Raw genomic sequence first — 22,495 nt, forward strand, 5'->3', positions numbered from 1 at the left:
ACACCTCCATTTTTACAGTGACACCACCATAAAGTCACACACTAGACAAATATTGGTAGAAAGGCAGATTGGGAAAGATAATGCGAATTTTGTAGGCCTAGTAGGAAAGCAGATCAGTCCACTCAATTAAGACGTTGCACACAGTAGGTCCTCCAGGGACCTACAACTATGTGAGAAGTAGCGCTAAATGAAAACTAATTAGCTCATGAAGTGAAAATTCAGCCTGGTTTTCTGTCTGTACTTGGCTTATCACCAACACTAATTAACCCTCTTGGATCTTTCATTCAGTGAAAATTATTGGGATTATTAGCACCACAGAGCTCTGTAGATATTTTGACTCATGGCTAATTTCACAATGTTATTTCCTGTAGAGGCTATTGATGTATAAATAAACCATAACTGCACACTGTGCTTTATTCACGAACTTGGCTTGGTTCTTGAAGTGACACCCTTGTTATTTCTGACCCCACCCTGATTACTCTGATACTCCTCCCATCTTCCCTGAAGCCATCTCAGGGTTATGGAATGGCTTTTCTTTTAGTTCTGTGGCATTTATACTTCCTGTCCTTCATTTAGATTTTCATTCTAAACATATTTGGATGAGCAATTGACATCCAGATTCCAGCATATGAGGGATGGTTGCTTTAATATTCATAGTTTTTAAAATTATTTTAACCTGATTATCTGAAAAGGAAGAAAAATGTATAGCTCCAGTTTGGCTAAACTTTATAGAATTTGAAAAAATACTTCAAAGATGACTTTATGGTTCACATTTTATATTTCAGAAGAATAGAAATGATCCTCCTGTTACCATATGATATTTTAAAGCATTAGAATCAAGTAGATTAAGCTAAACATTAGAATGTGTCTAGTTTCCAAATAAGCCAGTTTCCTCCGCTTTATTTTATAACAGTTTGACGTTTGTCATCTGGCCAATGATATGCAGCAGGTATACACCAGTGTGGCTTAAATGTTCCTATTTTTTGAATTGGTCAGCAGGTGCCACACTAGTTGTTCAATGTGTTTAACATCATCCCTAGTTCCTGGGGAATCAGAAGAGGATACAGGAGAGATGGTGCAAATATATTCCTGACCTATTTTTAAAACCACTTCAAGGGCAAGTTCTCCTACAGAGAGTCAGAAGCAGCTTCTTAACAGGGTTTACCACTGCCAAAACAAAGGATAAATTGTACTGAAAATCGAAGAGTGTAGGTATGCTATTACCACAAAGCTTTAATAAATATCAACTGTACACGGAACTAATTTATTTTAGTGCCTTTCTGAACCTCAATCATCATGAAAAGTTTTACCACAAACTCTAGAAAGGTTATGTTACTTGCTGACACTATACCTCGTGACAATGGTACAAACAAATTTGGACGGTGATTGACTTTATAGAGGTTTATAGTTTCTGCTTGTTAGGAAATAACACAAATGCATGAATTCAAGACACTTAAAACAAATATTTTCCTCTGAAACTACGAAATCTAAGGTGAAATTGTTAGTTGCAGCAGCCCTCCAAACTAAGAATATTTTTAAATAGGCATTTTGCTCTTAAAAGTAGAAACAGATAAAACCTAACTGCAAAAGGTGTCTTAAAATATATTGCAGCCAATGTTTTGAATTCTGCTTTGACCCACAGGAAAAAGGAATTGTGTCCTATTGATACGGTCTCAATGGTTGTTTTCTTTGTCTTTCTTGATATTATCATCTAAGCTTTGATGGACTTGAGAATGTCCTGAAAAACTGTCTTATGCTTAAAAATTATTTGAAAATATCTGTCCAAATTTCCTTTCACACGTAAAACTTTACAGAAATCTTTTTCTGAAAAATAGTTCAAAAACCTCGTGTCCTTGAAAAGAGACAGGAAATGATTTCAGGGCATTTGATCAAGTGTGCTAGCAGTTCTGCAAAGAAAAACTCATAAAATCTTTCTAAAAATTTCAGTAGTTATCTGCCCTATTCCTTATGGTGGAATAAATAAGAAACAGCTTACATATCACTTCTTACAAACAAGTGGGTCAACCACTTCCACATCACTTTTTAAAATTTCACTGACTTGAAATTAATTACTGTTTGGAAATAAGCCAAGTATGGATAAAAAACTAGGGCTAAATTTCCCATGATGAAATATTTAGTTTTACTTTAGGGCTATTTCTTACACTGCAGTCTTCTGCCATTAGATGGTTGATCTTCTTACTTGACAGCACTTCCAGATATGTTTATGTGGTGAATGCTGGACTCCTATTGCTTACTATAATCATTCATGTATTTTTTTTTTTTTTGTCTCTAAGGAAAGTCAAGCGGTGATCTCTTTGCAATTCCTGTGAATTGTTTAAATCCTCAATTTTGAACCATTTTATTCTATGTAATAAATCTGTTTTTCCAGGCTTGCAGACTGAATTGGACTGAATAGTATATTAGTGTCTTATTTCTGAAGGTAACAAACTCAGAGGGCAGTAATGGTGTTAAGTATTACTCTAAAATTACCAAGATGCCTTTGGATTTTTGATGTATGTTTAAAAGCAAATATGCTTACAGGGAAGAGTAATTCCTGAGCTGTTTCAGCCATAGCTACATCAGCAGAAATTATTTCATCGGAAAGACTGGTCAGTCTATGGCCATACCACCCTGAATGGACCCAATCTCGTCTGATCTCAGAAGCTAAGCAGGGTTGGGCCTGGTTAGTACTTGCATGGGAGAAAGAGCGGTCCACAAGTCATTGATTATCCAGCTTGGGAGCAACAAATTGGTACCAAGCACTGTAGAAAAATATCAAAAAAGATAAAAGTGGGCTCTGAGATGAAGTTTCGAGGGAGATTGATTTCACCAATGACTTGTACTAAAAAGAAAGTTCTTTACTCCATCTTCAATAAATGTCAAAGAAAGAAAGACTCAAAGAGACGATCTTACCTCCATGATAAAATAGACGTGTAATAAAATTATTTTCCCAGATAGGAGTTTGGGGGCCATAAGGGAATGTTTGGCCTTCTAAAAAGCTGCATTATTTCCAATTATATAGGAGAAGCTGAGGAATATATCATTCCTCTAAAAAGTCTGCAAAAAAGTATTTTTTTGTTTCTTCCTTAATAAAGCTTCATGACAAAAGTAACTGTTGTTAAGAACATTATGGATTTACTTATAGACACTGTTGCTATAGTATAAATGTAGTTCTGGAAAGTCACCACTGGAATGGAGATGATAAAAATATTCACTCTCCTCTTTAATTCTAGTACCAATTCATTTCAGATACAGTTAAACAGGGTAATTTTAAAGAAATGGGAATTAAGTGATATTTGCCACTCAAAAAACAAAAAGATATTATTTAAGAGCTAGTCTATTCCTCAGACTTTTCTAAATTAGCGCTGGGTTTGGTTTATGTTCTCCAGATCTGAGGGAGCTAGATAATACATCAGGTCAAGGGAAAGGCCCTAAATAGATAAAAGCTTTTACATCTGCCTTTTTATGCCCTTTTCCTCGAGACCCTTTGGTTTGGAGAAGACTTCACTGTTGCCTGGATCATTGAGTTCAACTTTGCCTTTAAATCGTTCCTTGGGCCAATTTTGGCAATTCTGTTAAAGAAAACTAGACTCATACAGACTATGGCTAGAAAGGAAGAAATGTTTATTTACTTTACCCTTCTTTCATCTTTTTCATATCTTGGCATATATACTATGAATGTCCTGGAATTCATTCAGGAAGCAATAGTAAGGGAAAGCAGAATTTGTAAAACTGGGTCCAGTAAAATGAAAATGATCAAATTTTCAATTTTCTTACACAATGGTCTAGACGTGAAAATTGGTGCATTCAATGTATGCATTCTTTTGGCAATAATATTTCAAAGCTTAAAATGATGGTGCTTGTTGTCAGTCATTAATCAAGGATTCATTAACAATGCAAATTTTCACACTATACAACCATGTCAGTCATAATTTATACTCATAAATTACAGGACTTTTTTTGCAATAATGATATTTGTGCCTTTTTCTTTCTATTATTATACTTCCTTATAAGTCCAAATGCTCTGCAAAACAAGAGATTTATGTCCTTGTGCCCATAATGTTAGCTTCCCTATACCCAAATCTCAAATGAGAAAAAACTCACTGACATTTCCCAAGAGAATATGAAAAATTGATGAATTTACAGAGAAGGATAATCTAGAAGATTCACAGTTGGATGATAGCTTAGTAAATAATGTAAGTAACCAAATGCTTAAGGAAAAAAGAACAAAAGGCTAAAGTCAACATTGTTCTAATTATAAATCTTGAGTGGGATATTTGTAGACATGGACTATGTATCTAACTCATAGATGAGTCATTAAAATGATTTGTAGGACTTTTCTTCTCCATCTATAATAATCAGAACACAAACAACTGGGCTATTGGCATATTACAAGAAATTTTCATGAAAAACACATTTGTTCAGAGCTAGATGCCTGAAATGATGCATCCATAACAAAGAAAGTTTTACACACCTAGAATCCAGAAAGAACAGAGAGAACATCTCCCTTGGACAAGAAGGCATGCAGAATGTTCTCATACAGGTTATTTAATAATCAGAAAAACTTGCGATGGAGAGTGAGAGGCAATCAGATAGTTGTATAAAAAATGTTTGTAAATATGATAAAATATTTCCCAAAGTTTTTCAAGCAGTGACCTGGAGAGAGTATTAACATGGGAATGGAGATGAGGTGAGGAAGAGGAGGTAGGAGAAAGAGAAGTCAATCACTTGACAGATATTTACAAGCCAATCATTTGACAATATTTCACATATTATTGGAAATTTCAAAAGTAATCAATACAAGAGACTTATTCTGGAGGCCAGCATTGTGGCCGAGTGGTTGAGTTCACATGCTCCACTTCGGCAGCCCGGGGTTCACCGGTTCAGATCCTGGGCACGAACCTATACATTGCTCATTAAGCCATGCTGTGGTGGCATCCCACATAAAAGAACTAGAATGACTTACAACTAGGATGTACAACTATGTACTAGGGCTTTGGGGAGAATTAAAAAAAAGAGGAGGATTGGCAACAGATGTTAGCTCAGCGCTAATCCTCCTCACCAAAAAGCATACCTAAAAAAAACCAAAAGACTTATTCTTTAATTCTTTTAGATCATCAAGATACATTCTCTGATGTTTTGGTAGGTAGATCTTGAGATTAAAAGTGTTGTAAATGCAGTCACAGCAGGGCTAGAACGAAGCTACTGAGTAAAATGAAGAGAATGCAAATTAATTTGTTCTTAAAGTAATATGGGCTGGGGATCAGTTATTAAAGCATGACATTAATGAGCCCAAATCAATATATTCAGTCACTTTAGGAAGCTGCTAGGTTTTCCATTCTGTGGTACTAGAACACATTTCTAACTGAGACGTGATGTCATTTTTCACAAAGGGGGCTGGGAGAGAATATGGGCACACAGAATTATAGAGAAAGGAAATATTTCTTAAAGCAATTGCCCTACAGAAAGGGATAAATGATGCCATATTCATAAACCAAGAGCTACAGGCATATTTAATATATCCTCTCAATTTAATAATAATAATAACATATATATATAATTAGATATAACTTTACATTTCCCCTAAGTCCTTCCAGGACTTAAATGTCATTATAGAGAAAGCAGATCAGTGCTTACAGAAAAGAAAAAAATCATTAGTCCTGTCTCAAGGCTTACGGCTTAGAGTTGTGTCTTCTAACTACTTACAGCCATAAGAGGTTAGACGCCGGAAGCCATTTTCCTGAACAAATCCAATTGCACGACCACAGGTACCCCCAATGCAGTACGTCTTCCTCCCTCACCATGCCTCACCTTTTCTATACCTAACTTCGATTTTGAGGAACACTATTCATCCATCTATTGCCTCCTTAAAACCAGCAATTGAGACTTTATAAAAATTTCTTTTTCTCCAAATAGCTGATCAATGCCACTCATTGATTATTTCTCTAATCTGACTTCTCTTCTCCAACCTTAGAATCACTGAGCTAATTCCAGACCTTTTTTATTTCCCATTCATCACTGATCTCTGTACAGTTTGACCCCCTTAAATTGATCTTCCTCTTTCTCACCACAATACTGCATTCAAACTGCTAACAGACTTCGCCAGCTTATGCTAAAATGATCTACTCGTCTATCTCTCAACCTTAACAGATTCTTAGTCCTTCAAGCACAGGAACTATTCGTTTCTACACCAAAGTACTAAATGTGTTGCTGACACATAAAAGGCACTTACTGAGTTTTTTGAATAACAAGTTCGGATATATAGAAATTATGCCAGAGATTAAACTGCTATTATCAGTTTTAACATGGTGAGTAGATCTTTTACTGTAATAAATGAAACATTCTCCACTTTAATATGGCTGACTGAACATTTTCTCTAAGGTTTACGCTATCCAGGTAGAATTTATGCTCTTCAAAGAATGTCAGTGGTTCTTGAATTTCTTATTTTCATCTTTTGGATCAAGTGACCACATACAATAACATGTTTACAATAGAAAAGATTATTTAGAGAGCAGTTTTGAGCTATTTCTTTAACCCTCCCATTCCAATTTCTACACCCTTTTAAAGAACATAGTTCCTGAGAAATGAGACAAATAAAAATGTTTCTACTGGTTATAAAATATTATGATAAAACAGAACATCTTTCTTTAAAGATATAGTTAACATTTATGAATTTGAATTGTTCCTTTTCTCTTTTGAATTGGTTCTCTGTTCTCAAGGTGCCGAGCCTATCCCAGTGTTTGAATATTTACTATATCGATTTTAAGAATGAACATTGCTACTGTAGACTAATTGCACCATACTCCAAGGCTTTATTTCACTAAAATCACTTTAATCCAACACCTTCCAGGAACTAAAGGATAGAGAATGAGTTTCTGGTTCCCTGGGCCTCATGCATGAGTCTCCCTTAAAAGTCAAAGTATACTTTGAAAGAGTTTAAAAAACATAAGGAGTCAGAACCATGAAAACCAAGCTTGATTAGAAAAGTTGTTGGGAACCAGAAAGAAGAACATTATAATTCAAGGAAATTCATCTTCACGCAGCTCAGTTATTATCATATGGTGGTTTTACAGAGAAAACCACACCATAGAACTCAAAGGCTCGCTCCAGCTTGCGTCGGAAACAGATGCGCCAGGCTTTCTCCCAGTCTGCAGAGGAGACCAAGACCTCAGGTGGGCATGACTTTCCCCATTAGAGGTCAAAATACACACTGGACAAGGGTCCTTACTGTCCATTTTTCATCTCACTCTCACCTTTATCTAAGTACTCTGTGATCTCAAAAGGAAGGAACTCTCACCAAGTATGTAAATTCCTGGGGTGGGGAGAGGGCACCTCAACTAAGAAGGTATCCAGGAGCACTACTAATGAGCTATACATTCTACTTTTGTTTACTTGGTTTCTCCAGTAGCTAAGTGAAACATTACAATCTACCAGAGGAGATTTGGGGAGGCAGTATAGAGCGATTTCAAAATAACTAGCACCTGAAATGGCCTAGTGTGGCCCTGAGAGAAAAGCAAACTCACAGTTTCTCATTTCATTTCATTGCTACTATGTGAAAGTCTTCACCCACTAGCATCCCATTGCCAATTGAAGATTAAAGAATAGGTTTTCCTGATATGATGCCCTATTTATTTAAACCTGTTTCACTCTGTTTTAACCTTCAGTAATATGTACCAGAATATTTTCACTAAAGTGAGTTTTTTCCTAAGATATGTTTTACAGTGTTGTTTTCTGTATTCTTTCTAAAATAAGCTTTTATCTCCAAACCCTGAGAGGCAGCATTTGATAACAGGTGTTGCCAATTTGGGGAAGATTGGGATCAAAAGTTGACTGAGGGAGGGACAGGAGCAGACGCTGGGAATCAGTTTCTGATACTTAGCGGTGGCACCTATCTTTAGTTCACTCAAGGTTAAGGAATTAACAAACAGGGTGCACTGCTTCTGCATTTCCCAGCATTTGGGAGAAAATTTCAGAAAATTGGAGGCCTAAGTCAGTCTGAGGAGGCGCCTGAATCAATATAAGGAAGCTCTTAATCTAGGAAAGGTTTCTTTTTTGTTTAGTGCAAAGAGATGCCTAGTTTTTCTTTCCCTCTTCGAAAAACTGAGTTTTTTTCTATATATTGAACATTTTGACATGTCCAGAAATCTTTATCGACACTGCATTTTGTTTATGAAAATAGCATATTTTGAATAATAGGCCATAAGAACTAAGTAATTCTTTTAACGAACTTCTCAGGCTGCAGGACTTTGCCTAAGTTAGAGTGGACAAATATCATACAAATAAACCAATTTTGCTTTTTTTCTAATTATTTTTGCGGTGTATCCCTCATGTCAGATTTAATACACGGTTTTGTTTTTCTGAGCAAGGAGAGAAGCAACAAGAAAACAGACCGGGTTGACCCCAAGTTCACTATAATTGAAAATAAATTTATGTGCCACAGAAGGAAGACTAAAATAAAATCTTGTTCTTTTCCCCTAAGCCTCTGAAAATGAAAGTTTTTCCTATTTTATAGAGCTTATGTATTTCTCTTTTTTCTTTCTCTCTGTGTGTTTGTGTGTGTGTGTGTATGCTTATTACACATATATACATCTGTATCTATGAATATCTACCTGTCAATCTATCTGTCTGTCTATCTAAATGGGTAAACAGGTAGATACATGGAAGGAAGAGAGGAAAGAAACAAAGGAAAAAAGGAAGGAAGGAACTCAACATGAAACAAGAATTGTAGGTTACCCAAGTCTAGAGCTAGACAATAGGGATATTAAAATTATCAACCTGTTCCTTGTATTTTACACAGGAGAAAGTCAAGCCTTAAGGAGACTGAACGCCATCCCCATACCTATACCACACAGCATTAGTGCTATCTGATTAACGATGGACTTAATATTTGATATAAATCCCACCAACTTGTGACACGTGTCTCTGCTTCTCTGAAATTGTTCCCAAAATTATGTGGGAGAGTCTTGATATCCTTGAATATAGTTTTACCTACTAAAAAAGGTTGTTCCTGCATTTCTAGATATTAGACATTTATATGACGGCTACAGCTTAATTTACTTTGTTTTGTTATTTTTTACAACGGTATTAACTAAAATTGCACTATTATCTCAATTTGTGATCTAGACTATCTATCAAACATCAAACAAATTGTGTTCTTGTATGTGTAGGATCACAGTTTTGGAAGAGAGGGTGGAGGTCATTTAGTTCAACTTCCCAGGACAGGCAGTGTCTACAAGAAATAGTCTCAGAGGGCTGCACTTCTTGGGCTTCTCTGGTTTTATCCAGTCCTTGCAATCACTTCCCAAGTGGTCTCTCTAGCCTCACCTTGCACCCCTCTCCACTCACTGCCTTCCACTCTCTAAACGCTGCTTTCGGCTCCTTCAATGCACCAAGCTCTTTCCCAGGACAGAAAGTCGGCAGATGCTCTTGCCCTGTCTGGATTCTTCTCTCCCAACTGTCAACCTGACTGGCACCCATACATCCTTGAGGTCTTAACAGGTCCTCAGACAGGTCTTCTTGACCAATCCCAACATTATTCTTTCCCATTTCCCTGCAGTCACAATAACTCTTCAACTTTCTTTGATTTTAATTTTCTTTTGGTATTGTCTAATCCTTCCCTTTTTTGGAGAGGGAGTGAGGAAGATTGGCCCTCAGATAACATCTGTTGCAAATCTTCCTCTTTTTGCTTGAGGAAGATTGTCACTGAGCTAACATCTGTGCCCATCATCCTCTATTTTTTTGTATGTGGGACGCTGCCACAGCATGGCTTGATGAGTAGTGTTCAGGTCCCAGCCCGGGATCTGAACCCGGGAAACCTGAGCCACCAAAGTGGAGTGCATGAACCCAGCCACTACACCACCAGGCCAGCACCTAATCCTTGCTGGTTTTGAACACTATTTTCTTTTAATAGAAAGAAGAAGGAAGCAAAATAGAAATGGAGTAATTCTACTTTCTCTCGTGTCCACTAACTTCCTTATTCACTGCTTTGCTCTAAACACCACGAAAAGGATGTTTGGCACTCCTCAGCATTTTTTCCAGGCTTCAGACCACTCTGGGTCTTACTCTTCCTCGTACTATGCTTACAGCTTCTGCAACACCTTTGTAGCTCTTTCCAGTTATGTGTTCCTTTGTTCATCCGTTCTGCAAGCTGTTTTAAAAAACTGATTTTATTAGAACCTCCATGTAGCTTCATGAATTTCTCTAGTGATCTTTCTTTTGGGATTATGTAAAATGCCATTTCCAGAGCTTTTAAAAGTTAGTTTATCTGAACTCCTTGTTTTTGAGAACTCCATCTTCTATCAAAGCTGCCAATGATTCCAAATTGCTACATGCGATCATGGCCTCCCAGTCTTCACCTTAACAACATCTGACACAACCGACCCTTCTCTTCTTTTTGAAACACTTTCTGGCTTGTGTTCCATGATGACACTCTCTTCGAAGGTGAGGGGTGGGGAGCTTTTTACTGGTTCCTTCTATGCAAGGTTCCTCAAAGTTAGCATAGGCCAGAACTTGGTCCTTAGGGCTTTCTCTCTCTCTCTCTAATATCTCTCTGGGTGACATCCTCAAGACCATGGCTCTATATAGCATCCACAGGCACTTAATTCCAAAATTTCTATATTCAGCTGTGACTTCTTCCAAACGCTCCAGATTCTTATCTCCGAAAGCCCAATTTGACATTTTTACTTGGATACCTAACAATACCTCAAAGGGCTGGAAGTGAATTCTTCATTTCCTTTCAAACCTGTTTTACTCCATCTTAGGCAACAGCTGCACCATCTACCTAGTAACGTCAGTACAAAACCTGAGGATCGTTTTGGTTCTTTCTTTTTCTTCACTCTCACCTCTTACTCAATTCATCAGCAAATCCTGTCAGCTCTGCCTTTGAATAATTCCTAAGCCTGTCTCCTTCTCTCCAGGACCACTATTCCAACCTTGATCTATGCCACTGTCACCTCTGCTCTGCTGGAAATACCTCCTAACTCATCTCTCTTCGACTCTGCTCACCCTACAGTACCTTCTCTTCAAGAAGGCCAGGGTGATTTTTTTAAAAAGGTGGCCTCCTCTGAGGCTTTTCCCGACCACTGACTCACACAGTGTCCCCCTTTCCCTCCCAGGTCATTTGCATTATTTTACATTAAAAATTTTTTTAATAGCACTGAAACTTACATAATTGCTAATTTGCTTATTGACTTAGGTGTCTCTCTCCCCAAACTAGAATGTAATTTCCATGATATTAACCTCCATTATCCACAAGCTTAGAAGAATAGCAAGCTTCCTGGGATGCTCAGTATTTGTTGAATAAATTTTCGACAGACAATATCTAAATCATAGTGTCTTCTCATTTCACTCAGAATAAAAATTAAAAGCTGGGGGCCAGCCTGTGGCTGAGTGGTTGAAGTTCCTCACCCTCTGCTTCAACAGCCAGGGTTTGTGGGTTTGAATCCCAGGCGCAGACCTACTGCCCTTGTCAGCCGTGCTGTGGAGGCATCCCATATACAAAGTGGAGGAAGACTGGCACAGATGTTAGCTCAGGGCAAATCTTCCCCACCAAAAAAAAAAAAAAAAAAAGAATGAAAGAAAGAAAGAAAATCAAAAGCCAACATGTTTATTAGGACTTTCAAAGCCCTCTGTGACCTGGCCCCATTACCTCCCCTCCCCCATTTCTTGCTACCCTCCCCCTCACTCCCTCTTCTCTAGCCTGCACAGGCTTCTTCACTATTCCAGGAAGATGCCAGGCAAAGCCCTGCTTATTGGTCCTTCAGTCTGGAAAGTTCTTCCTCCTTGAAGCCACACAGTGCACTCCCTGACTTCCTTCAGACCGATATTCAAATAGCATCCTCTCCATGAGGCTTTCCCTGGGCACCTGATCTACAATTTCAGCACTCGCTGGGCTGTGCCACTGACGCTATCCGCATGCCTCCTCTGCTAGATATTCTCTCCCTGGCCCTATCTCTAATGTACCATCCATTCGGTGTGCTTCTCTTATTCACTCTCTATCTCCCCAGTAAAAGGCAAGGTTTATGGGGCCAGGGATTTTTGCCTGTTTTGTCCACTTTTGCCCACACAGAGCCCAGAATAACTCTTGACACTATTAATAAACACTTGAATAAATGAACAAGAAACTTAAATTCTTTTTATCAATAAAATGAGCAGTTGTTTAGTTAAAAAAGACAACTAATTGAAGATTTCTTGGCTATGTGTTAAATAGAGTTTTATTCTCATTATTGGTAATCTAGACAAGTTTCCTTTATTTAAGGAGGGCCTATGAGCGAAGGTTAATCTTTAGAGAACATGAATAATGATTGCAAAGGGCGTGAAACAAATTAAGTAATACTCTCAACACAATTTATGCGATTTATGATAGGTTTTTATTGTGCTTAGTGAGGTTGCTACTTCCTACTACTATATATTAAACTCAAGCTCTATATATACTTAATAAAGAGTAAAACATCATCCTCCTTTAGCCACCATCTTTAGAAAGTGACATACTCTTCATGGAAAACAACTGGTCTGTCCTGTCTGTTTTTACTGTAATTGTTTTCCTGCATCTCAACATTACAATTACTTGCATAAGAGTTGAACTATTGGTTAACCTGCCTTGATGAATCAACTCAAGAAACTGGCTTAATTATGAGCTGAGTTTTATGTGAATACTTGATCTATGTTTCATGCTCTACCGATCTGAAAGACAAAAAAAACTAACCAGAAATTTCCCATAGTGAGGGTGGGAAAAGAGCAGATTTCCGTCCTGAACCACCTGGGGCTTTGGATGACTTCCACTTTTCCAGAAGAATAGTTAAATAAATGAAAAGCAATTCTGGAAGCAGCAGATAATTTTAGTATGAGCTGGTGTGCCAGGGAGCTGAGAAGATCAGCTCTGTCAGGGTTACCTTCCTCATCAGGTCAAATATTCCTCTTCCAGAAATGGCCTATGAGAGAGCTGTGGTTTGCTTACATTTGACAGATTCCCTTTATTCCTTCTTGGCAACTACGAGAACAGGCTCATCCAGTTTTATGTGAAATGTTTTGTTTTCCTTTCAAGAGCAATGATGGTGACATTTTATGGGAGGCTATAGTCAGTTCTTAAGCAGAAAAGCCTCATTAATATTAAACTATCTGTCAAGAACATCCTTTTTTGTCATCCATAAAAATCTTCTCTTTCCTTCAAGAAGGGCTGATCCAGTCTGGATAGAGGATTATGCTGGGAAACTATAAAAAACAACTATTGAGGGGGAATGGCAAAAAGCAAGTATGGCTCTAACTTCATACTGCAATCTGGACTTTACAGTAACTTGAAAATTCAATAAACTGAAAATACCTGAGGCTGTCATCCTGAAGTCTATCTTTTCTGCTGACTTTTCAAATTTAGGACTGTGCAACCACATATATAAAATATATATATATATTTTTATAATATCACTGAATATGCACGAATGTAACTAAATATGGAGAACAGTATGAAATTTTTCTTTTAAACAGAACTAAATCAAAATTATTTAGTCAAATAATATCAATAATAATAAAATAATAATCAATAATATAATCACATAAATCATATATCATTTCGTAAATCACATATAAATCATATATTTTTTAAAATAAAATAGCTGTTATTGTATTAAATAATTTTGTTGCTGATAACCTTGAAACTACACAGTCTAAATTTGGGCTTAATTTAATAATGTACCATTTAAACAACTGGAATCTTATATCCTTAATTTTAGATTTGAAGTAAAAAGCTGGTAAATATGTCACGGGTGTGATGACTTGAACCAAACACAGCTTTTTCCTAGGAATGCAGCCTCCAGCTTTAGCTTGTTATGTCTCACCTGTTTCAATAGTTTTCAGATAATTAAATAATGGATGGGGAGGGAAAGTCTTGGAAGCTAATTTATTGTGACCCCTTGAATGAGCCCATCTGTATATACCCTAATAGCTGCAACACTTGGACCAGAATTTGGAAATTCACAGACCAAAAAATTGGAAGACACAAATCACCTGTGATTTCTCCGCGGCTATTTCTCCAGAGGAAGTGCAAAGAAACGTCCTATCGCTTGCCTGCCTTGTCTCACTAAATTACTTCTCCTTAAATGAAACTCCAAACACATTATTATTAGTATTAATTATTTTTTGGTTGTTTTTGAGATAGAAATGGAAGGAACTGGCATTGCACTGCCCAGTTTTTGTATCCTAACCAGCAGTTTGATATGCAAATACCTAAACAGCCAGCCAGCTAGTTTTCCGCTGACATCCCTGCGGTCACATCCCGTCCTCGCTAGGATCTGGGCTGAAGCCGCCGATCTCGGGCGCTCACACACAGAGCCAGGCTGGCCTGAGGCGCGGACTCCAGACCCCGCCGCCTCTCTCCTGGCCTCGGCTCCTCATCCAAGTCTCACTTCCCTTCCGCAGGCTAGCCGCCGAGAATACCCTGAGTGGGTGGAAACACACTCCAGCAATAACAGGCCGGCTTCCCCAACTCACCAGCCTGCGAAGTTTCCTTTGCAAGAGGACTGGGTGCCAGGTTGCAGAGGTTTCCTTCCCCTTTCCCGAGGCCTTGACCTCCTGGACTTCCACACCGGCAACCCCACGGGATCGGCTCTACAGGGCGACAATCCTGGGGACAGCTCCTTATTTTTCCAACCTGTGGCGCTCAATCGGTCCCACGCCGGCCGGTCCCCAGCCCCTGCCCGTCAGGACTGTATGCGGCAGGACTTGTAGCACCACCCCTGAGTCCGCCGAGCCCTCTGGAGGTTTGTGTGAGAAGAAGGCGTGTCTCCCAGTCCTAACGCGGATACGCAGGGTGCACCTCAAGCAAATCTTGGTGGTGACTCAAACGCGCTTGGCTGCTGGTGAAATTCTCCCCGCTGTGGGGCTTCAAGCCTTAGAAGCGAACTCATCTTTATTCCTTCATTTCTCTGTGTTTTCTTTGATATTTCTTATTCAAAGAGCCCAGGCACTGTGAGAACTGCTTCCAAAAGCATTGCATTCCCCTCCTGGGGTGTCTCATTAACCATAGAGAGCAAGGGTTCGGGAGTGGACGACAGAGAAAGGGTTCGGGAAACAAAAGGGGATCTGTGAAGAAATTAGTGCTTTAAAAGTTAGGGTCTGTTAATATGAATACATTAATCAGTATGGACCATCCTCTTCTCTGCCTCCTAGAGTCACTTCAGAGATAGTAAATAGTACATAGAGGTTAGCAAATAGAGGTGGTGTCCATGAGATCAAATGAAGTCAGGAGCACACACATTCCCTGAGCAAATATTTACCAAGGGCCTACTATGTGGCAGACCCTGTTCTAGACACTTCAGATGCATCCGTCCACAACAAAGATCCTGGCTGGCTCTGTTGAGGTCACCTTTGAAACTCTGCCATCCCTAGTTTACAGATTGACAGTAAAGGTGAGACTCCAAGGATATATACATATCATAGCAGTAGACTTACTTTTCCGTGAGGAAAATTGAAAAGTTCCAAACCTGTTGCTTGCATTCATGTTGGTAAACAATGAGATGACTGCTTATAAATTTTAATTGTTTGACCAGTTCTGACAGGGTGCCCTAGAGACAATCTGGGAGGCAGGGCTGTTATCAGCTAGGGAGTGTCTCCCAGAGAAGACCTGTGGGAGGGGTAAAGGAACAGCCCCAAACCAAAATGAAACACAAACAAACGAACAATAGCAAAGAGATGGAGGAGTATTGGAGGAAACATTTGGTCCTATAGGAAGCTGTCTGTTAAGAAAATACAGAAGAAGCTCTGTTTTCTATGTCTCAATATTCTTATCTCGAACATGGGAATAATAAAATACCTTCATAGAGTTATCGTGAGTAAATGAGTTCATATCAGTAAAGTACTCAGAACAGCACCTGGCACATAAATTCTATATATATGCTGGCTATACTTATAATTTTGGTAGCACCTATCTTCTCCCTCCTCCCAAAGTTTTAAGGTCCAATTCATAAAAATTATTCTGATCTACTAGGAGAAAGTATAGGAGGTTTGGCCATAGATTTTCAAAATATATATGCTAGGAATCTATATTTATAATAAATCTATTTCACGTCCCTCAGCAATATCTAAGTATATGACAAGAGTGTGTCCATGGCCTGGAGAGAGATAAAAGAAAGAACATAAGAGCCTTAAATTTATTCCGCTGTATATAGCACACTCTTTTAAAACGATTCTGTGCTGTACAATGATCACGTGTATTCTTTACCTAGTTTGTGTTCCCTTACTCAAATTATTCCTAATAGCTATTTCCTACATGCAAGACACTTTATAAAGCCCTTGCCCATAGATCGTCTCATTTAACTTACACAACATTGCTTTGCAATAGGCAAGGCATCTATTTTTATTGTCCTCATTTTAAGAATGAAGATACTGAGGTTGAAGGAGTCACAAAAACGTGCCCAGAATCGTGAAGGTTCATAAAGGTAGAACTCAGGTCTGCTGATCCAGAAGGCAGAGCGCACGGTGGTCACTAGACTGTGCTGCCTCCCCATTTCTAGAAACAGTTCCTGCCGTGAGAAGGTTTAACACATACACTTATCACCTGCTCTCCTTGCCACCCTTCCCTAGATGAGTATGTTGGTTGCCTCGTTGGGTCATCTCTTGCAGGGACAGTTCTTCAGGAGTCACTTGCCACTTGAGTCCTGTCTTTCAGATTCCGAGGCTCAGAGGCACTAATGTTACATAGTGACGTTCTTGGCTACTCCACGGTGAAACTTTTCCATCCCTGTGGGAAGGTGGATTCTCAGGGAGAGAAGGCAGTGAGAGAACATGAAAGGAATGATTCTTGGCCACTTCATCAAGGCCATTTTAACCAGAGGTGAGGCAGAATAAAAGACCCCAAAACCAGTGAAAACAAGGTAACAGCATCGTGTGTTGTAATAAAAAGTAAATGCCTTCCTGTGCCTGGAGTTTATCTAGCACAAATTATATAGACATAGTTTCTGTCCATAGGTTTATCATTCAGTAAATACAGCACTGTGGCAAATGGAAATATAAACGTACATGAGAGACTTCTGGTTGAAAATGGCAAATTGATCACAGGCGTTTCATCTCCCCTTCTTCAAACTCCTTTAACATAAGAATAAATTAATTTTTAAATGCTATTAAATCATAAAGATGAATAAAAGGAAGAGGAGACAACAGAAGATGAAATAAACTGCAATAGATGGTTGGAAAAACCCGAGTCAGATGGAGCCTTGCTAACTGATTTGCAAGAGGGGGAGAGTTTATACATCGCATGCCTGTAGGAGGGGTTATGGATAAGAAGCAAGACAATGCTTCCTGCGCAACTGGGAGGCTCAGGCCCGGGAGGCAGAAATATCACCATGGAAGGAGGCCAGGTGGTGGGGTGAACACAGGGGTTTGGTTAGACGTCTGTATACGGAATGCTTGGACCCAAAGTTCCCTTCCCCAGTGCTGTGCAATTAACCAAGCATAAGTTCCTCCATCTGCTCAACCCAGCCTCCAGGAGACGGCAGGGTTATTTTGTGGAGAAAGTAAACTAGAGTAATGTGTGGTTTAACAAGATGAACTGAACACATGCATTTTCACTCTGCTCCTACAGAAAATGAGTTAAAAAGAAATTTATACACAACACAGCAAAAAGATCTCTTGAAACTGAAAATATACTTAAAATTTTAAAAATTTGACAGATGGGTTATAAGATTAAGTTGAAAAAATCTTTAGGAAAATAGAACAAAAAGCTATGGAAATAAAAAATTAGAGAAAGCAAAATATTTCTGGCTAATGGAAATCTCAGAAAGTTCCAGAAGAGTTCTTTCTATCTAGAAAGGGATGGAAAAATTAAAGAAATAATGCAAAAACAATTCCAGAAATGAAGATCATGGATTTTGGGAATCAAAAGTTCCAATAAAAGTCCAAGAGAACATTTTTAAAATTAATTGATTAATTAAACATGCCAAAATAAATTGTTCTGAAATATTAGAAGCCCAGGAATAAAGAGAAGAACCTAAAATCCCTTCCAGAAAAATAAAGCAGGTCACATACAAAGGAAAAGAATAAAAGTTGCATTGGATTTCTCAAGAGCAATAATGGATCCAGAAGATTTTTTAAATGACTTCATATTTCTAAAATGAAATTATTTTGAATTTAGAATTGTCTACCCAGACAAAATGTCAGCCAAGTGTGATTAAAGATATTTTCAGACATGCAAGGATTCAAAAATATACTTCTTGTGCCATTTTTAAAGAAAGGTCCCCCAAACAACCTTATAAATCAAGAAAGAGGTAGAGATGGAACCCAGGAAATGCAAGTCCAATACAGGAAATGGTAAAGTGAATTCTCCAGAACAACAATTGTGAAGCCAGCCTGGACAGAGGCAAGATGAATTGCAGCAGGAAAGTCTCCAAGAAAAAAGAAAAAGAAAGTAATTATTTGATGTACATGTACATTTGAAAAATTATTGATAAATGTATGTCCATTGGAGACTGGAAGTGCTCATCCAAGTCCGTGTTTTTCTCTTTTTCCTAAGCACCCCACTAGATTTCACTTCTTAACTCTTTGCAGAGGTGGTGGGGGAGGTATGCAACTGAGTTCTAGCCAGGGTTATGTGGGCAGCAGTGTATATACCACTTCCAGGCCATTCCCATTAAATGACCTATGAGACACAAAGACTCAGTGAAGAGCTCTGGGGCCCTAGAAGACATTAAAGCCTTGAGATGAAAGAAATTTGTGGTTCTGAATGATTGTGTGGCATAGAAACCTAACTGCCACACATTGGATTGTGACATAAACAAGAAATAAACTTACACTGTTTCAAGCCACTGACATTTTTTGAGTTGTTTGTGATAGCAGTTGGACTGTTTGGGCTATTACAGTTTAAAAAAGATCATTTGGGGGCATTTGTGAATACTTTACAGTTGATACAAAGTATACTAAACAAACTGAAAACAAGGCTATTACTAACTCCGGGAAAAAACAAAAGGTTATGAGAGAAAAGAAACATATGGTAATACACCAGTTTGTTCAGATGTAGATATAACAAGAGTAATGGGAGCACTGACAAGAAAGTAACCATAAACTGTGATATAACTATGGATAGATGGTAGGCATAAGGAAAGACAACGTGTGTGTATATACACTTAATAAATATTGTGTAAAACTGCTAAATAAAGAAATAGCAGGATACACAAACCATTTAGAAATATGTAAGTAAGTACAAAAACATCACTAAAAGAGTCAAATATTTTGCTGTGAGGATTGTGACTGGGACTTCAGAGGAGAGATGTGCTGGTTTATAAAAACTTTAGCACCTTTTTTTTAAAAACTGTGAGATGTATTACCTTAATAAAAATAAAATTAATATTAAAGCCTTAAAATATATAAGGGAAATAAAAAGTATTTATTCGACAGGGAAAACATTACAATTCATTAAGTACTTGCATATATTTTTTGCATAATCTATAAGCAGTGGAGAAAGTGAATTTGGGCTGCAGACTGAAGATAGACTTGAGAGGTTTGCACAGTCATTAATTCATTCAACAAACATTTATTAAGTGATGTGTGCCTGATAATCTGCTGTGCACAGAGGATTAAGTAGAGAATACAAAGAAAAAATATAAGGTACTCTAAGAGAAAATGAGCATTTTAAAGCTTTAAACAACAAATATGTTTGGTTTCTTCTCTCTTGTCCTTGGTGATATAAGCCACTGACTTAACTTTTTGGGCAAGATACTGCTTTTCATCCTTCAAAATATTCTTAAAAATTGCCATCTTGTCTCTTGACTTGAACCCCACACTGGTGGGATCAGAAGTTTCCTCACTCGCCCTTCTGGGATTGCAAGGGAGGCTTTACCAGCCAGTCATGCTCGGGTTTGCCTCCGCCCGCTGCTCATTGTCAGTTCATATGAGGTCTGTCTAATCACAAATAAAAATCAACCCCTCCCCAGTTTGAGGAAACCCACAGCATGACTAAAAGTCACAAGACTGGACTCCCAGGTCATGCTAGTTTTCCTAACTACTTTTAAAGATGTAACTTCAAGAAATATATATGCTTAAGTGAATTTCTACTAGCAAATTACTTTAAATGTGCAAACACATCAAGACCTCTGTTGGGCATCCAAGGGGACTTGCTCACATAATCACATGTAGAGCATCTACCCTACGGTGAGGTCTCAACCTCCCCACTTCTAACTTCCTTTTGTCTTGGTTTCTTAGAGTGTGATGAACACACGCTGGGACTTTATATGGAAATTATTGTAGCTTAGTCTAATTCTATCTTTCTATGTTAAAGGAACATTCTATCAGAAAGGACCAAATGGTTTCATGAGTAATGTTTGCATATAACCTTTGGCAAGCCCTGACTTGCAAAAAAGCCACAGTCATGTGGGTAAGACATAATTCTGTCTATGAATAATATTAAACCACTTTATAAAAAAAATACTGTAAGTGTAATTATGGACATAATTACAATTACAAAATTGTCTAATCACTTTATCAAATTGATTAAGGAGAAATAAATCCATATTAATAAAAACTAAGCAGATAGGAAAGAATGTAATGACAATACATATTGATACACATAAATATAGTCATATATCAACATACATAATTAATTGTATGTGCTAACATAAGTATAGTCATATACAAGCACTTGTAAAGTATATACATATATTTGCTTAATGCTAGCTTTAGAGTGACAAAATAAAGTATCATGTGTCCACCACATAAGTGTGAAAGAATGTGTGGTTGTTCCTTCATTTCCCAAAATATGTCACCAAAAAGGTATTCTAATTCACAACTTTTGCTACTTTTTAACTGCAAACACTTTCAATTGTGATGTAATAAATTCAGATAATTAAATCTTTCATAAATTCTTTTACTTGCCTTTTAACCAATTATCAGATAATTTTTCCAAACATCCAAACTAACATCGATTGATGTAATTTCAGGCAAATATGTCTTTGCCCTCCAAATGCTTTTTTGATCAAATTAAACTATTTTCATGAATGTTCCATTATAAGAGATATAAATAACACCAATATAAGATAAACATCTGTTTTTTAAAATATAATTTGGGAAATGATTTTGCCTTATATTTGATCATATATGATATTGAAAGATAATTTACAAAAATAACAAGTAATAAATGAAGATTTGGTCATAGCAAAGAATCCCAAGCTAAATGATTACTTTTTAAAACTGCATTTTCAAGAAATAGTAACACTATCTTAATAAATAATCTTGCATTATTACTTAAAAATATATACTAATATATATTTAAATGCTCTATTTGCAAAATGACATGAAAAGTCTCAGTACTATAGCCATACAACACCTCCTGAAATATGCATCGCTGCCATAACCACTAAGTAGTTTCCTGTTCTGTGGATGTTTTAGCTACAGATTTCATCACTGCAGTAGATTGAGAGAATGGAAGGAGATCCCCACACACTTCATGTACAATATATGCTTTTGTCAGAACTACTCAGCCAGGAGAGGTGTCAAGATGGCGGTGTAGGTGGGCTCTGAACTCACTTCCTCCCATAGACACAACCAATTTACAACTACTCTTGGAACAATTACCCCTGAGAAAGAACTGAAAACTGGATAAAAACAACCTCTGGAAGAGGCAGAAATTCCTTTCTGGAGAGAAAAAGCAGCCACCTTGGCAAGCCATGGCGTTTCATGGCCTGCTGGGGGAAATCCTAAAGTATGCAGCCTTCCCTGGAGGACTACAGGACCTGACTGGGGAAGCCTTACCACTATAAGCATCCTTTGGACTCAGCACAACTGAGGTGAGTCTCATACTATCTGGCTTTGCTGGCTACTAACAACAATGGGGAATACCCCTAGAAAAGCTATCAGACATAAAGAAAAAAAACCTGGCTCTTAAAGGGCCCAAACACAAATTCACCCATTTTGGAAAGCAACCTAAGATCACAAGAAAGAAAGGTGCACAGACCTTTGGTGAAAAAAAAGTGACCTGATAGGATCTGGATGCATCTCGGTGAGAGGTGAGACATCTCCAGAAACTGAGACGTTGGCAGCAGCCACTATTGTGACCTAGAACAGGCATGCTGACACAGATGCTGGGAGATGCCATGGGAGTTCTTCCCCTGGCATGTTAGCCCAGGGTCTGCCCCACCCACTAGAGCACCTATTTAATCCTGCCCAGCCAGGAGGGGCAGCGTGCCCTACCCTGCAGCAAGTCCTCAGGCAACTTGTGGGCTTGCATAGGCTGGATGCCTGGATCCTCTGGACCCAGGTGAGTGGGTCTGCCTCTGTGGGGCAGGGGGTACACAAGGGGTGGGTGGAATGTGCGGGGCATTGGTGGCATCTGTGGGGTCTCTGCAGTGGAGCGACTGGGTCCACTTCAGCGGGTTGGGACACTTGCATGAGGCAGGATTGTCTTAACTGTGTGTGGCTCTGTGGGCGGTGGGACTTTTCAGCTGCAGAAGACCTGTGCTTCTCAAACAGCCACATAGGGGATCAGCCCCCTCTACCAAAGTCTAAAATAATTGCATGCTTC

At 38.3% G+C, this 22,495-nt stretch overlaps 1 protein-coding gene across 2 annotated transcripts in view; it reads right to left on the reverse strand.

Moving 5' to 3' along the window:
- RAB27B (RAB27B, member RAS oncogene family) overlaps positions 1–22,495 on the reverse strand; it is a 162,044-nt gene that overhangs the window by 48,527 nt on the left and 91,022 nt on the right. The window contains exon 1 of one of the 2 annotated variants that reach the window (XM_014846842.3): positions 14,482–14,753. The exons of the other annotated variant lie outside the window; for it this stretch is intronic. The gene's annotated coding sequence lies outside the window, so the exon portion shown is untranslated. Of the gene's footprint in view, positions 1–14,481; positions 14,754–22,495 lie in introns of those variants that run through there. 2 annotated transcript variants of the gene reach the window in all.

Source organism: Equus asinus, chromosome 7 (genome assembly GCF_041296235.1).
Source record: "Equus asinus isolate D_3611 breed Donkey chromosome 7, EquAss-T2T_v2, whole genome shotgun sequence".
Taxonomy (NCBI): Eukaryota; Metazoa; Chordata; class Mammalia; order Perissodactyla; family Equidae; genus Equus; species Equus asinus.